The sequence below is a fragment of the Pleurodeles waltl genome, chromosome 3_1 (genome assembly GCF_031143425.1).
Source record: "Pleurodeles waltl isolate 20211129_DDA chromosome 3_1, aPleWal1.hap1.20221129, whole genome shotgun sequence".
In the NCBI taxonomy this organism is placed as follows: Eukaryota; Metazoa; Chordata; class Amphibia; order Caudata; family Salamandridae; genus Pleurodeles; species Pleurodeles waltl.
The window spans coordinates 1,754,381,090-1,754,396,905 of record NC_090440.1 but is presented as its reverse complement, the minus strand read 5'-3'; the positions used below and the strand labels follow the sequence as shown (position 1 = coordinate 1,754,396,905).

General features: G+C 42.8%; 1 protein-coding gene across 1 annotated transcript in view; it reads left to right on the top strand.

Moving 5' to 3' along the window:
• The first annotated feature begins 14,537 nt into the window (after positions 1–14,537).
• The window catches only part of ADARB1 (adenosine deaminase RNA specific B1), a 770,933-nt gene continuing 769,654 nt past the window's right edge, over positions 14,538–15,816 (top strand). Inside the window, exon 1 of the mRNA XM_069225700.1 lies at positions 14,538–14,799. The gene's annotated coding sequence lies outside the window, so the exon portion shown is untranslated. The remainder of the gene's footprint in view (positions 14,800–15,816) is intronic.

Sequence of the window (15,816 nt, the reverse complement as noted above, 5' to 3'; positions counted from 1 at the left end):
ATAAGCTACATTAGGGAAGGTGATGAACTTTGAAGGGGTTTCATTTACAATTCCCACTCCAGTCTAATCTACATTGGGGAAGGTGTCTGATTTTTACAGGGTTACATTTACTATTCCTACCTCATTCTAATCTACACTGAGGTAGATGTACTTTGAAGCGGTTACATTTACTATTCCCATTCCAAACTAAGGGCCCAATTAGGAGTTTAGCGGCCTGCTGAACAGCTCCAGACTGATGGCTTCCTGATCACCACACTATGAGTTCCCCACAGGCCTGGAGGTGTGTCAGCATGGCAGGCACGGCGGCGGAATGCTTCGGCTATGAGAGCGAGGCTGCAGCTAATGCCGGCCACAGGACCCTGTCTCCAGCATGTCAGACGACCTCTTCCCATGCACCACATCGTGAATGGCACACAGTGCACTCACAGGCCACTGTCTCACCCTATATGGGCTCATTGCCCCCAGGCCATCTATTGGGACCCTTTACCTGCCTGCCCGCTGACCTGTTCATAGCGGCGTCCCTGCCATGAAAAGCTCAGTGGTGAGGCAGGTCGTAATACCAATGGCGGTGCCACTGCTGCCTCTGCCCATATTGACAACCTACATTGCCACAGCTGCGGCAGCTCAAATGCTGGCAGTGCCAACGGTCTTGTGGCAGTCCGACCGCATTGCTTGTAATCTGGCGCTCGGACCACCAAGAAGCCGGTGGTCAGACCACCCCCAACTCCATGGCAGTACACGCACTGCCAAATTCCTAATCGGGCCCTAAGTACATTGGGAAAGGTGCTCGATCTTAAAGAGGTTACATTTACTTCTGCCACTACAATCTAAAATACATTGGGGACGATGTTGGACTTTCACACGGCTAAATCTAGTATTCCCACTCCAATATAAGGTACACTAGGGAAAATGTTAAAATAAGTATGTGTTTATTATCTAACCATAATTTCACAATACATTAAATACATTATAATGGAGAAAACATAAAATAATCACTAATATCATTTTAAAATTAACACACATAAAATGAAAAGCTAAAAACATATACAGTAAAAACTAAAATAAAAACATAATTTAAAATAATAATTATTTTATTAACATTTGCACAATATAAAAAGTAATATATATACATACATATATCTATAAACACTTGAAAACGGCAATTCCCTTGCCGCTCCTGACCGCCAATGGTGCCTGGGTACAACACGCGCCACCGCGTTTAACATAAACACAACACCTTATTGATAAATAAGGCACCCGGCACTCCGTGAATGTGCTAAATACGGTTTAATGTAACCACACAGGAACGCGTTTTGGCGTCTCCGCCTTTCTCAACCTGTGGGGGCCGCCATACTCAACAACTTCCCGCTAGACAAATGGAATGATAATATCATCCTGTGGCTCAGATATATCGATGATATTTTTATAATTTGGAAAGGTGATCATGATACTGCCAATAACTTCATCAAAGAAATAAATATCAATGATTGTAATCTGAAATTCACCGGTAAAATTGACAAGCATGAATTGAATTTTTAGATATCAGAGTATTCATCTCAAATAATAAAATTGAGACAACACTGTTCAGGAAAGTTACAGCAGGGAACAGTATCTTACATGCTAGCAGTTTTCATCCACAACCTTTGAAGAACAACATTCCTTTTGGAGAATTTTTGAGAGCCAAGAGGATTTGCAGCAAAGAAAACGATTATTTTAAGGTACAAGATAACATGATTGATAGATTAAAACAGAGAGGATACTCCAGTGAGACATTACAACACAGTGCAGCTAGAGTTAAATCCCGCACCAGAGATCAGTTGTTGTTTACTTCAGAGTATAGAAGTAAAGGTGTGAACAAGACAAGTGATACCCATAGAGACACTGTCAATGTCAGATATATAACCACTTTTAATACAGCACATGAATCCATAAGAAAGATCTTACAGAAACACTGGCACATGTTAAAAAGTGATCCAGTGATAGGTACAAATTTGAGAAACAGGCCCACAATAACATACAGGAAAGGAACGTCAATGAGAAATGTCCTTGTGAAAAGTGATGTGCGACAAGGGAAGACTTTGCATAACAGCTGGCTTAAATCACAAGATGGATTCTTTAAATGTGCCAAATGCAAAGCATGTAAAAATGGTGAAAACATCAAGACCATCAGACCACCATCCCATGAATAAGTTAGCATAACTTGGAGCAAAGCATGTTCCCATTGCTGTACCGCATAGAGACAGACCTATTCACACTATAAAAGGCAGATATGACTGCAGAAGTGAATATGTCATCTATATTTTAAAATGCTGCTGTTCTAAGATATACGTTGGCAGCACAAAACTCCAAGCACATAAAAGAATACTGCAACATCTCAGGGCTATAGCCAACAAAGATGATTTGTACCCTGTTGCCAGACATGTACATGAGTCACATGCAGGACGATTGGATAGTATTAAATACAGTGTAATTAACGGCATAAGAAAGGATGTTCGTGGAGGTGACAGGGAGAAAAATTTGAGAAAATTAGAATCCAGATACATTTTGTTACTAGACTCGAGAGAACCAGCAGGGTTGAACTCTAGCGAAGAATTATATATCCATCTGTGTTAATTCACGTGGGTCCCCTCCATGGTAACTTACTTTCGCTCGGGCACACATTTATTCTTTCTCCCTTTCAGAACGGTTTTTCCTCCAGATATCTAACTCATTTTTCTACAAATGAAAACAATTATAACATTGATTTAGTTGATGTTTGGTCATAGCTGATTACAGTCATATCTATAGCATTGGGGTTGCAGTTTTCCAATGAGTTTCCAGTAGGTCTCCATACTTTCTAGGGTAATGTTGATTAGTTTGTTTGTTTTTTTTGTGTTTTGTTTTGTATAGATTAATGTTTATTCAACCAATCATTGTAATTGGCACAATTGATGATTAGTATGATTTTATATTTTTCACGTTCATTATTTACATTTTGTTTATAAAGATGGGGTTTATATAGACAAAATACCAAAAATGTGACATGGGAAATCTCATTTCTAGACATATAAATTGTTTGTTTAAAAGAAATAATGATAAATATTTTATGTTGCATTATTATGATTTTGTGGTACCATGTTGCTTTAAGAAAATCAGTTGTATATAAATGGGGAAAAAATGGCGGCCCCCACAGGTTGAGAAAGGCAGAGACGCCGAAACTCGTTCCTGTGTGGTTACATTAAACCTTATTTAGCACATTCACGGAGTGCCGGGTGCCTTATTTATCAATAAGGTGTTGTGTATACATATATCTATATATAACTTAAGAAAAACGTTTACTTACAAAAATACCAAATTAAATCTACATGTTTATAATAGATCATCAGCACTAAAAATAACAGATCTCTTAATATACAATCTATAAACAATATAAAAGATGAAAAATATTTTTTGTAAATATAACTTCTAAAATAAACTCAAAAATACATGTTACAACAATAAAATTCAAAATATCATATTGTATATAACTACTATACATATTTCATACATATTGTGTTTATTCATTCTTTATTGTTTGATAATGCAAGATGTTCAAAGCAATAAACCAGGCTCTAACGGTATATCATCATATCAGACATAAAAATCATAGCATGTTTTACCACAATTGTATAAATGAGTGCCTGATAATAAGAGAAAAACAAAAGCAAAAATGGTAGGAAAACACAAAATGAAGAAGGATAGTTTGAAGAGTCTAAGCAGATAATGATACAGTCCTTAGAGTGTGACCAGTAAAGAGTATAGAGCAGGAAGCAAATAGTAAAGCGCAAATAGCAAAGAGCACAAAACCAAGAACAAACCTTTCTCATAAATCCATCACAACCTCCATAGTCTAGCCATCAGTACACTAGCCAGTGTTTTGTAGAATCAGTCTGTCATTCTTAAATTGCTACCTCTCGTTGACTCACAGTCATCCGGATGTGGTAAGTAGACATATTATCACAACTATTTTGAGTATGCGCACAACCGTCCTTTATCATCAAGGGATAGGTGTTATTGTTCATTTAATAATAAAATATAATTATCGATCAGATATGCCACAGGGTTGATCTAGGCCTCTTGGACAGCTTTGATATACATGTGTTGCTGCCAGGAGCAGTGAGTTGGTAACGGACTGGCTCGAGCTCACCCTATGTGTGCGCACACTCACTGGTTGAATTTCATGGCTGTGGAGAGCAGCAGGAGCGCCACCAGTGAGCAGCAATAGCGGCATGTACAAAGCCCTTATGGCAGTGCAGGCAGGATGAATACTTCAGCAGTATTGAGATATTTATAACAGTGCAGTTCACTGGGCCTCCCAGGCCTGACTCCTTAACAAGGCACACACTGGTCTAGAGTGTAACTCAACATGCCCTAGAAGACCTCTAAGAGTCTCAAGCAGCCCCTTTTATTAACCAAATAAATTAGCAAGTTGATGGAAGGAATGCTTGAATTAATCTCAGCCACAGCCAGTCACTCAGGGCCCCTTTCCAGACCCTCATTTTTTACCCACTGCACCATTCTAGGTAGAGGCCCACCTTATACAATTCAGTCTAGATCTTGCTCCGATAGGAACAGTCCAGGCCAGGTGCTCTCTGGATCAGAACATAAGCAAACCCAGACTTGTTTTGCCCCACTTAGGCCTCATAAATGAGGTATAGCTTGATTCCTTTGGCACAGTCAGCAGGGAAGCCATTTCTGGGCATATACATCACTGTGTCTACTGCAAAAACAGCAAGGTGATTGAAGGAATGCATGAATTAATCTCAGCCACTGGCCGCATTTCAAACCATAATTTTTCACCCACAGTGCCATTCTAGACAGTGACCCACATTATGCAAATCAGTTTTTGTACTGCTCCAGAATAAACAGTCCAGTCCAAACTGCTAGGCCTGTCCCCTCTACTTATTTCTCATCAGTGGGGTATAGCTTGAGGCCTCTGGTGCAATGAGCATGGGATCAAGAAGCACCCAACTGAAGAAGCTCAAATAGACCAAAATCCATCTAGGGTTGCTTATGTTCTGATTCAGTTCATTGGCAGTTTGGGTTGGACTGTTCCTATTGGAGCAAGACCATGGCTGATCTGCATGTGGCTGGATCTAATCTCAGGTGGCATAGTGGCCAAAATAACGATGGACTAGGATATGGCCCAAGTAATTAACAGTGGTTAGATTAAATCAAGTGCTCTATCCATTTTTGTTTTATTTTTCCTTTTATTAACCAAGCTGAAGTCATATGGAATACCCATTGAGTGCACTGTGTACAGGCACCATAGTGCTATCCTGTATCTCATTCCCATTCTCAATGCACTCCAACAGCTTGGACCGGAAGGGGTGAAGTCCCTATATGGGTTTTGGGGCTCTCTGATGGACCCCTTTTTCCTCAATTAAATCTATGCAATTGAATAAGACTGTAAACATCCTCATTAAGAATAGGAGACAAAGGCCAAAGTTTAAACGTTTACTCAAGAATATAGGAAAAGAAATATGCAAGCTGGACTCATCGAATACTAGAAGAACTCAGTAAACCTCTACAGAAAATCCAGCATTTATTCACCTTATAAGAAAGGGAAAAGGTGGCCTCTCTTGACAGAGAAAAGCAGGTCCTTTTGTAGGACTTTGAATAAAGGATTTTATACATTCACTACACAGAACATGGTTCACATGGTACGCACTAATGGGGAAGAATCAAGAAGAAACATTTTCCTACATAATACATTCAAAGATCCTCTCATAATTCTACGACATTAGATTCAGAAGTCCCTAAAGTCTATTCAGGTGATGTGACTTGATACACAGTATGTTATTGGGTCTTGGACAGCTAGATTGTCCTTGATTAGTAAGTACATCAAGTTGAGTGTGACTTGGGAAATCTCAGCTTCTCAGTGTAAGAGCACAATTCTTTATTGCAGCAGAAAATAACAACAGTGGGCACATGGTAAGCTATGATGTTGTTATAAAGAGCACACATGTGGGTTCCAGTAGTTAGACTTTATTTGCGTATCCAATTCTCCACTTCTCTCCTTCAGTCTCCACTCTCCACAGCTCATCATTCTAAGGCAGACTACAGGATAACGGAAGGAATGGACTAACATTCTAAAGGCAGGGGGAAGTGGAACATACTAATTCTGCTTACTTCTAAGGGCTGAGGGGAGTAAGGGAACCTAATTCTACTTTCATCACCTTATAACAGATGTCTTATCCAAAATGGAAGAAGGCGTGAAACTAACTTAAATTAGCATAAACTGGATTTTTCATAAATTAAACACTCAATTTTAGAAAACTGATCCCACACAGGTGGAAAACAGATATATCCTACTTTTTCCAGTTGTAATTCGTCACATGACACATCCCTCACACAGAATTATGTGATCATCAACTGAAACATAAAAACCTCTACAGCAGTGGTTCCCAACCTTTTGACTTCTGTGGACCCCTGCTTTATCATTACTGGAACCTGGGGACCCCCACTGAATCATAATTGGAATCCGGGGACCTCCCACTGAGGCATTTTTCTAAGCAGTCACTGAACCCCTGAGGAGGTATTGTGGGCCCCAGAGGTCCCCGGACCACAAGCTGGGGACCACTGCTCTACAGCAATGGTAAAAAGTATGACACAAGTCTATTTATTGATATAGTTTTATGAAGGCCATTCATTTAAAACTCTCAGCTCCACTTTGCAATTTACAAAATGGGACTGCAGTTTATCTGATGCCCTTACAAATTCTAGAGGCAAAGTGAGAACATTGCAATAAAGGTCTTAACATTGAAATGTGTTTGATTTGATAAGTATTGGGAGTGTATATTTTTTTGTTTACCCCTTCTGTGCCAGAGACGTAACCATTACGTCCTGGGCGCAGTGCTCCTGTGCCGAGGAGTTAACTATCACATCCTGGCACTGGCCCACGGGTGGAGCACTAACACTCCCCCATGGGCCTGAGGGCAAGGATTGAAGAGGAATCGCTTCCCCTTCACCCCCTGACCCCTCCCAACCGACATCTGATGATGTCAGCGTGCGATCTAGTGGGCATTTCTGCTGCCTGATCATACCTCACTTGTGTGGATAGGCCTAGCGCCCGCGACAGGAAATGCCCCTAAACACAACGTGGACACATCACATTTTCCCAAAGAAAACAGAGGTGTTTTTTGCAAGGTACCTACCTGTGGATTTTAGCCTCTAGCTCAGCCGGCACCTAGGGAAACCTACCAAACCTGTGCATTTTTGAAAACTAGACACCTAGGGGAATCCAAGATGGAGTGACTTGTGGGGCTCTCACCAGGTTTTGTTACCCAGAATCCTTTGCAAACCTCAAAATATGGCTACAAAAACACTTTCTCCTCACATTTCAGTGACAGAAAGTTCTGGAATCTGAGAGGAACCACAAATTTCCTTCTGCCCAGCGTTCCCCCCAGTCTCCCGATAAAAATGATACCTCACTTGTATGGGTAGGCCTAGTGCCTCTGACAGGAAATGCCCCAAAACACTATCTGGGCACATCAAAATTATCAAATATAAAACGACCTGTTTTGGGGGGAGGGGGGGGGCAACCTGCATTTTTGGTCCTGGGCTCAGCAGCAATTTAGGGAAACCTACCAAACCCAGACATTTCTGAAAACTAGACACCCGAGGGAGTCCGGGAAGGTGTGACTTGCGTGGATCCCCCAATGATTTCTTACCCAGAATCCTCAGCAAACGTCAAATTTAGCTAAAAAAAACACTTTTTTCCCACATTTCTGTGTGGGATCACCGCACGTGGACACATTTCCTACCACCCAACGTTCCCCTCAGTCTCCCAGTAAAAATGATACCTCACTTGTGTAGGGGGGCCAAGTGCCTGTGACAGGGAAGAGCCAAAAACATGTCAAAATTGAGGGGGAACCAAAGTGGGTCCAAAAGGGCAGTTTGAAAAAAACCATTTTTCGGCTGACAAGTGCAGCACAATTTTTATCGGTATAGATGGGACAATGTTGGGTGGTAGGAATTTTGTGGATTCCTGCAGATTCTGGAAGGTTCCATCACAAAAATGTGGGAAAAATGTGTGATTTTCAGCAAAGTTGGAGGTTCGCAGGGCATTGTGGGTAAGAAAGTGGTGCGGGATGCAGGTGAAGCACACCACCCTGGAATCAACCAGATGTTTAGATTTCAGATGTGTCTGGGTCTTGTGGATTTTTCTACATGGCAGCGTCCCAAAGTCAAAAAAGTGCAGCCCTCACCATTCCAAGTTGGACGTTTTTGAGAGTTACCAAGCTCTCATGGCCCAAATGTAAAACCAAAACCCAAAATAATCAAATGTCTTCTTGCTTGCCGTGGGATAAAATGTTTTATTGTGCAGGGGGACAGCTGAAAGGCTGTTACCCACTTCAGTTGGGGTGGGGGCATAACAAGGCCCATACTGGTTGGTAGCCACCACCCCACTATTTTTTTGTAATCTTTTTAATTCCATGCCATCTAGTAGACTTTCTGCCCCCCCCCCCCAGGGTGTGGATCTGGGGTAATTGCCCCACTGGTGGGCAGAACAACTTTGGCCCCATTTATTAGGGGTGTGGGTATGGCCATACCCCCACCCTCTTATTTTGAAAATAAATCTTCCCTGGTCTCTGGTGGGCTTTGTGCCTCCAAGGGGGGCAGATATGGCCAACAGTAATGTGCCCCCATGGGGAGCAACCCTTGCCCAAGGGGCAGCCCCCCAAACAAAACGCACACACCAATCCCTGGTGTATAGTGGTTTCGGACTAATTATATTAGGCTGATCTGCCGAAATGGCCTAAAAACAATTTGGCCCCCCAGGGAGAGACCCTTGCCGAAGGGGTCGTTCCCTACACATAAAAGAAAAAAAAACAACAACAAAAATGATCCCTGGTGTCTAGGGGTTTTCTATTATTATTATATTAGGCCGATTCCAGGGTGCCCCAGGGGCCTGAGGGCAAGGATTGAAGAGGAATCGCTTCCCCTTCACCCCCTGACCCCTCCCAACCGACATCTGATGATGTCAGCGTGCGATCTAGTGGGCATTTCTGCTGCCTGATCATACCTCACTTGTGTGGATAGGCCTAGCGCCCGCGACAGGAAATGCCCCTAAACACAACGTGGACACATCACATTTTCCCAAAGAAAACAGAGGTGTTTTTTGCAAGGTACCTACCTGTGGATTTTAGCCTCTAGCTCAGCTGGCACCTAGGGAAACCTACCAAACCTGTGCATTTTTGAAAACTAGACACCTAGGGGAATCCAAGATGGAGTGACTTGTGGGGCTCTCACCAGGTTTTGTTACCCAGAATCCTTTGCAAACCTCAAAATATGGCTACAAAAACACTTTCTCCTCACATTTCAGTGACAGAAAGTTCTGGAATCTGAGAGGAACCACAAATTTCCTTCTGCCCAGCGTTCCCCCCAGTCTCCCGATAAAAATGATACCTCACTTGTATGGGTAGGCCTAGTGCCTCTGACAGGAAATGCCCCAAAACACTATCTGGGCACATCAAAATTATCAAATATAAAACGACCTGTTTTTGGGGGGGGGGGCAACCTGCGTTTTTGGTCCTGGGCTCAGCAGCAATTTAGGGAAACCTACCAAACCCAGACATTTCTGAAAACTAGACACCCGAGGGAGTCCGGGAAGGTGTGACTTGCGTGGATCCCCCAATGATTTCTTACCCAGAATCCTCAGCAAACGTCAAATTTAGCTAAAAAAAACACTTTTTTCCCACATTTCTGTGTGGGATCACCGCACGTGGACACATTTCCTACCACCCAACGTTCCCCTCAGTCTCCCAGTAAAAATGATACCTCACTTGTGTAGGGGGGCCAAGTGCCTGTGACAGGGAAGAGCCAAAAACATGTCAACATTGAGGGGGAACCAAAGTGGGTCCAAAAGGGCAGTTTGAAAAAAACAATTTTTCGGCTGACAAGTGCAGCACAATTTTTATCGGTATAGATGGGACAATGTTGGGTGGTAGGAATTTTGTGGATTCCTGCAGATTCTGGAAGGTTCCATCACAAAAATGTGGGAAAAATGTGTGATTTTCAGCAAAGTTGGAGGTTCGCAGGGCATTGTGGGTAAGAAAGTGGTGCGGGATGCAGGTGAAGCACACCACCCTGGAATCAACCAGATGTTTAGATTTCAGATGTGTCTGGGTCTTGTGGATTTTTCTACATGGCAGCGTCCCAAAGTCAAAAAAGTGCAGCCCTCACCATTCCAAGTTGGACGTTTTTGAGAGTTACCAAGCTCTCATGGCCCAAATGTAAAACCAAAACCCAAAATAATCAAATGTCTTCTTGCTTGCCGTGGGATAAAATGTTTTATTGTGCAGGGGGACAGCTGAAAGGCTGTTACCCACTTCAGTTGGGGTGGGGGCATAACAAGGCCCATACTGGTTGGTAGCCACCACCCCACTATTTTTTTGTAATCTTTTTAATTCCATGCCATCTAGTAGACTTTCTGCCCCCCCCCCCCAGGGTGTGGATCTGGGGTAATTGCCCCACTGGTGGGCAGAACAACTTTGGCCCCATTTATTAGGGGTGTGGGTATGGCCATACCCCCACCCTCTTATTTTGAAAATAAATCTTCCCTGGTCTCTGGTGGGCTTTGTGCCTCCAAGGGGGGCAGATATGGCCAACAGTAATGTGCCCCCATGGGGAGCAACCCTTGCCCAAGGGGCAGCCCCCCAAACAAAACGCACACACCAATCCCTGGTGTACAGTGGTTTCGGACTAATTATATTAGGCTGATCTGCCGAAATGGCCTAAAAACAATTTGGCCCCCCAGGGAGCGACCCTTGCCGAAGGGGTCGTTCCCTACACATAAAAGAAAAAAAAACAACAACAAAAATGATCCCTGGTGTCTAGGGGTTTTCTATTATTATTATATTAGGCCGATCTGCCCCCAGGGGGCAAAAACGGCCTAAAAATTATTTGCCCCCCTGGGGAGCGGCCCTTGCCCAAAGGGCCGCTCCCCTTATACGTAAGTATAAGATATAAAAAAATTCCCTGGTGTCTAGTGGTTTTTGCCCCCCCCGTGGGCAGATCGGCCTAATTATAGGCAAGGGTCGCTACCCTGGGGGACAAATTTATTTTAGGTCATTTAATGCCCCCTTGGGGAGCAGATGAGACTATTTCTATTAGGCTGATCTGCCCCTGGGGGGGGGCAGAAACCACTTAGGCACCAGGAATAGGTGTGTGTGTGTGTTTTGTTTGGGGAGTCAGCCATGGGGCACATTACTGTTTCCCATTTCTGCCCTCCTTTTGGTCCCCCTTTGGTTCCCCTTCAATTTCGACATGTTTTTGGCTCGTCCCTATCACAGCCACTTGGCCCACCTACACAAGTGAGGTATCATTTTTATTGGGAGACCGAGGAGAGCTAAATTTGAGGTTTGCTGATGATTCTGGGTAGGAAAACACTGGGGGATCCACGCAAGTCACACCTTCCTGGACTCCCTCGGGTGTGTTGTTTTCAGAAATGTCTGGGTTTGGTAGGTTTTCCTAGATGGCTGCTGAGCCCAGGACCAAAAACACAGGTGCCCACCATGCAAAAACAGGTAGTTTTGCATTTGATCATTTTGATGTGTCCACGTAGTGTTTTGGGGCATTTCCTGTTGCGGGCAGTAGGCCTACCTACACAAGTGAGGTACCATTTGTATTGTGAGACTTGGGGAAATGGTGGGTTTAAGGAAGTTTGTGGCTCCCCTTAGATTCCAGCACTTCGCAGCACCGAAATGTGAGGAAAAAGTGTTTTTTTCAGCCAAATTTTGAGGTTTGTAAAGGATTCTGGGTGCTAAGAGCCCGACACGTTACCCTGTCCTGGGTTCCCCTAGGTGTCTAGTTCTACGAAATGTCCAGGTTTGCTAGGGTTTCCTAGGTGCCAAGTGAGCTAGAGGCCAAAATCCACAGCTAGGCACTTTGCAAAAGACTGGTCAGTTTACTTTGGGAAAATGTGATGTGTCCATGTTGTTTTTTGGGGAGTTTCCTGTCGCGGGCACTAGGCCTACCCACACAAGTGAGGTATCATTTTTATCGGAAGACTTGAGGGAACGCTGGGTGGAAGGAAATTTGTGGCTCCTCTCAGATTTCTAGAACTTTCTGTCACCGAAATGTGAGGAGAAAGAGTTTTTTTAGCCAACTTTTTAAGTTTGCAAAGGATTCTGGGTAACAAAACCTGGTGAGAGCCACACAAGTCACCCCATCTTGGATTCCCCTAGGTGTCTAGTTTTCAAAAATGCACAGGTTTGCTAGGTTTCCCTAGGTGCCGGCTGAGCTAGATGCCAAAATGTACAGCTAGGCACTTGGCAAAAAACACATCAGATTTCAATGTAAAAATGTGATGTGACCATGTTGCGTTTCCTGTCGCGAGTATCAGGCCTACCCATGCAAGTGAGGTACGATTTTTATCAGGAGACTTGGGGGAACATAGAATAGCAAAACAAGTGTTATTGCGCCTTGTCTTTCTCTTCATTTTTTCCTTCCAAATGTAGGACAGTGTGTAAAAAAGACGTATAATTGAGAAATGCCCTGTAATTCACATGCTAGTATGGGCACCCCGGAATTCAGAGATGTGCAAATAACCACTGCTTCTCAACACCTTATCTTGTGCCCAATTCTGAAATATAAAGGTTTTCTTGATACCTATTTTTCACTCTTTATATTTCAGCAAATGAAAATGCCTGTTTTTTTCACCTCAATTTCAATATTTTTTTATTCCAGTTGTTATTTTCTGTAGGAAACCCTTGTAGGATCTACACAAATTACCCATTGCTGAATTCAGAATTTTGTCTACTTTTCAGAAATGTTGAGGTTTCTGGGATTCAGCATTGGTTTCACACCCATTTCTGTCACTGACTGGAAGGAGGCTGAAAGCACAAAAATCATAAAAATGGGGTATGTCCCAGTAAAATGCCAAAATTGTGTTGAAAAATTGGGTTTTCTGATTCAAATCTGCTTGTTCCTGAAAGCTGGGAAGCTGGTGATTTTAGCACCGCAAACCCTTTGTTGATACCATTTCCAGGGAAAAAACCACAAGCCTTCTTCTGCAGCCCTTTTTTCCCATTTTTTTTAAAAAACCGAAAAGTTCACTGTATTTTGGCGAATTTCTTGGTCTCCTTCAGGGGAACAGACAAAGTCTGCGTACCTCTAGAATCCCTAGGATGTTGGGAAAAAAAGGACGCAAATTTGGTGTGGGTAGTTTATGTGGACAAAATGTTATGAGGGCCTAAGCGCGAACTGCCCCAAATAGCCAAAAAAAGGCTTGGCACCTGAGGGGGAAAAGGCCTGGCAGCGAAGGGGTTAAGGGCCAGATGTATCAAAAAAGCCTTTTACGAATCGGTAATAGCGAATTTTAAGAAATCGCTATTTCTGATTTGCAAAATGCTATGTATTATATTTGCGATTCGGTAATAGCGATTTCTTAAAATTCGCAAATGCTATTACCGAATTGCAAATTGCGATACAGCCCCCATTCGCACATATGGGCATATAGGCCTATATTTGCGATTTTTCTGCATTTCCCAAATAGCGAATTCCTAACTGGAATTCGCAATTTTGGAAATGCAAAACCCCAGGGTGCTGGGGGCCTAAGGCCCCCTGTGCTGCACCCCAAAAAGTTTTTGGGGACATGTAAGGCGCACACATGCCAAAGGGGCATGTGTGCGTTACATGTCAATTTTAAAAATGCATTTTTAATGCATTTTTAAAATTTGCACATGGTTACCACAAAGTTTGACTTGCTGGTAATTGCGATTCCTTAATGCCAAATTTGCATTAAGGAATTGCTTGATATATGTGGTTTGGAAATCGCAAATAAGGATACCTTATTTGTGATTTCTTAATTAGAGAATCGCAGTTTGCGATTCTCTAAACGGGCTTGCAAATTTAAGGAATCGCTATTTTAGCGATTCCTTAAATTTGCTTTGCGAATGCCTTTCATAAATACTGGAAGGCATTTTTGCATTTGCAAACGGGCATTCGCACAGTTTGCGAATGCAAAAAGGCTTGATACATCTGGCCCTAAGTTCCCTTCACTAGTGGTTTGCGCCTGAATAATAATTAATCCATCAGTCCTGCACACCTAAAAAATAAAAATACAAAAGGGACATTAAAAGATGTACGAACTTCTGAGTTCTTCGCAGGCGAACTTTGAAACAAAACGTATTGGTTGGTCGAAGATGAGGCTTGCAGAGCAAAATATCGAGGTAACGATAACTGGACTACAAATAGTAAAGTTTCTCGAGGAAACTTTCTCGTTGAAGGTAAATGGGCCGGCCATCTTTGAAAGGAGGCATTAAACCATAGAATGCCTTAAGGTGTGTCTGTGCATATAACTTATTCAACAAATTGTTACAACCATTAAGCATGTTTAAGTTCTAAATAGCCAACACACATTTCCAAATTAAATATAATACGTTTATTTGTTAAATGTATATTTGCGGTGTTGCAGCCCTATTTAACATGGGCGCCACTGAGGCTAAAAGACTCGCAACCCTTGTCCCTCAACTGTGTCACTGTCAGGGGGGCGGCGCTGATTCTGTACGCGTGACAGTGGCAATGGAGGCGGGAATTGTCAAGGAGTACTCGCGACCGAGTGACGTTCCTCGCGCGTGCGCGTGATGGGCTCGTTGGTCTCGGCTTGGGTTAGCAGCAGCCGTCCGTTTGGCCGCTGAGCGAGGAGGCTGGATTGGTTGAGTGCACCGAGGAGGCAGCCCCAGTCGTGCGTGTGTGCAGAGCAGCTCCTGGAGCCACAGACACAAAGCTGCTTATCTTCCTCGCCGAGTGTGACGGGAGACCAAGAGAAGAAAGGTAAGAAAGAACAAGTGAACAGGTTGCAGCCCCTGGGGAATCTGCTGCTCAGTGGGGACTGCAGCGCCCCTTCCTACCTCCTGTGCTTCCAGTTCCCTTAAATCCGGGCCGAGCAGGGTCTCTGGAGTCCCCGGCGGGCACTAATAGCATCCCACACCTGCAACCGGCAGTGTTTGCGGAGCCGGGTACCATTTCTCCATCCCTCTGGAGGGATCTACGGAAGATGCGTTTCGAGGCTCAGGCAAGAGTCTCTAACGTATTGAAAATGAATGCAGTTTGTTAATTTATTGCAAACATCTTGTACGCAGTCCTTTAGAAAACCAGTAATTTAGTAAACGCAGATATAGTAAATTCCGTTACATAAAATTTCTAACATTTTTATATGATGTTAATCTATTTCTTAAATGCGACTCTATAGCCCCATTGTTTCAATGGTGCGGTCATTTGTAGTGTAAGATCATTATATGTAAGTAATTATAACACAAACAACGTTTACATAGTAATTTACAGAGCAAAACTTTCTTAAAACTGTCTGAGTGGCGACTTGCATATTTTCATTTAGAAGTATGGCTAAATTAATACATTTTAATGTTTTCTGTTGGTGTACTTGTAACACCATTAACTCTTTAGCTCATCTCCGTTGATTCCTAGGTTACACATTTAATTACCCATTCTTATTAATATTTGCTACTTTTCATAAGTGCTTTAAATTGTGCAGATGAAGCACTGGGGAATGAGGCGACTTTTCCATGATCCAATTAGGGAGACACGTTTAGATCTGAATTTTGATTGTGTAGTCACAATATCAAGTTATATTAATGCATTTGTAACCTTATGTCTGTATTTATGCAACACGAGTGCACTGTGTGTGTATATATGTATATAATACTTTTAAACACATTAAAACCAATATTGTTTGTGCCTATGTACAGTAACTTCTCTCTGGACAATCAGTGAAGGAAAATGTGCTTTCTATCATTAATACTTGTCCTCAAGAGAAAAGCGTTGAGAAGATGT